The 1,810-nt window shown below is 44.8% G+C and overlaps 1 non-coding gene across 1 annotated transcript; it reads right to left on the bottom strand.

The window, feature by feature from the left end:
- Positions 1-200: 200 nt before the first annotated feature.
- LOC132419147 (U6 spliceosomal RNA) lies at positions 201-307 on the bottom strand. The gene has a single exon (XR_009518150.1). It is a non-coding gene; the product is annotated as a U6 spliceosomal RNA (small nuclear RNA).
- Positions 308-1,810: the final 1,503 nt, after the last annotated feature.

Below are 1,810 nucleotides of genomic sequence, written 5' to 3'. Positions count from 1 at the left end.
ACACACACACACACACACGTTTTTCAGATTCTTTTCCCTTATAGATTATAAGATACTATAGTTCCCTGTGCTATACAGTAGGTCCTTGTTGTTTATCTATTTTACATTTAATACTGTGTATCTGTTAATGCCCAACCCCTCATTTATCCCTCCCTCTCCCAGGAAATTTTTATTCTAGTCTTCATATTTTTTTCTGCATTAAAAAAAATGAGTGCTTTACGAATTTGCGCGCCGTCCTTGTGCAGGGCCCGCGCTAATCTTCTCTGTATGGTTCCAATTGTAGTGTATGCGCTGCTGAAGCGAGCACTATCCTCTTTCTTTGTTGTGGTAAAATATACGTAACATAAAATTTACCATCTTAACCTTGTGGAAGAGTCCAGATCAGTGGCATTAAAGACATGCGCATTTTGGGGCAGCCATCACCACCATCCAGCTCCAGAACATTTTTATCTTCCCAAACTGAAACTCTGCACCCGTTAAACATTGACTCCTTCTTTCCTCCTGGCAGCCACCATCCTACTTTCTGTCTCTAAGAATCTGACCACACGAGGGACCTCATATAAGTGGAATCATACATTTGTCCTTTTGTGCCTGGCTACTGTTTTCCACAGTGGCTACGCCATTTTACATTCGGCCAGCAGTGCACAAGGGATCCAGTTTCTCCATTTCCTCGTCAACACTTGTTATTCTCTGTTTTTTCTGGGTTTTGAAAATAGCCACCCTGATGGGTGTGAAGTAGTCTCTTCTCGTGGTTTTGATTTCTTTAGCTAAACTTCTATTTGTCGGGGAAAGAGTTGAGAGTAATGATTCCTGTACAGGATGTTAACTGTGCGCGGACTCAACTTTGCCTGTCAGAGGCCAGCCTTCCCACCTCTGGCAGGTCACCTGCGTCCTCTGAGGCCTGTCGTATAAAGTACGCATGAAGTGTCAAAATCCCTTCCCCGAGGATTATTGATGCCATCAGTTCATATGTAAAAAGTTCTTCTAGATATTTCAGTGCGTGCATTTTATCTTTCGTTAATTCATTTTCTAAATGGCAAACAAGTGCAAATACAGGTGGCCCAGAGACTGGGGTGGGGAGGCCTGGGTCATCCCCGCATAAGAGCACTGGGCGCCGGATGTGTGGGAGGAGCCCAGAATTGGGAGCCATCCTTCTTGTTTCCCTTTCTCCCACCTCTGTTAGCAAGATTTTTGTTTTTGCTTTTGCAACACATTCCAGTGTCTGTTGTCAAGCACACACAAGGCTTTCTAGGAAAGCCGGAGGCCAAGCCCTGGCTGCCTTGGCTGATAAAGATGAAGGGAGCCACTCTCAGATTTGGACAGTTTCTTACTTACATAAACAGTGAAAGGAAGATTAGTCAGAGGTGCCAGCTCCCTGGGTGTTTGCCTCACCCCAAAAAGGACGACATCAAAACAAAATGGGCCTGATGGGCCGATTCTAGACTGGCAGTATAAAATTATAAAACGAGGCAGTTTTGTACAAGCTCTATCTTGAGGGGGGTGGTATGAAAATTTCCTAGCTCATCAGAAGCCAGGAGGTGATGAGAAACCATCCCCTGAAAGCCTCCCAGGGCAGATAGCGGGGTGTTATGGGCTGAATTATATCCCCCCCCACCCCAAATTCATATGTTGAAATCTTAATCCCTCGTATCTCAGGACGTGACTGTATTTGGAGACAGGGCCTTTAAAGATGTAATTACGTTAAAGTGAGATCATATGGGTGGGCCCTAATCCAATCTGATCGGTGTCTCTACAAGAAGAGGAGATTAGGACACAGAGAGATGATGATGTCAAGACTCAGGAAGAAGAC

The sequence above is a fragment of the Delphinus delphis genome, chromosome X (genome assembly GCF_949987515.2).
Source record: "Delphinus delphis chromosome X, mDelDel1.2, whole genome shotgun sequence".
In the NCBI taxonomy this organism is placed as follows: Eukaryota; Metazoa; Chordata; class Mammalia; order Artiodactyla; family Delphinidae; genus Delphinus; species Delphinus delphis.
The sequence above is the reverse complement of the archived record's forward strand: the minus strand, read 5'-3'. Positions and strand labels throughout refer to the sequence as shown.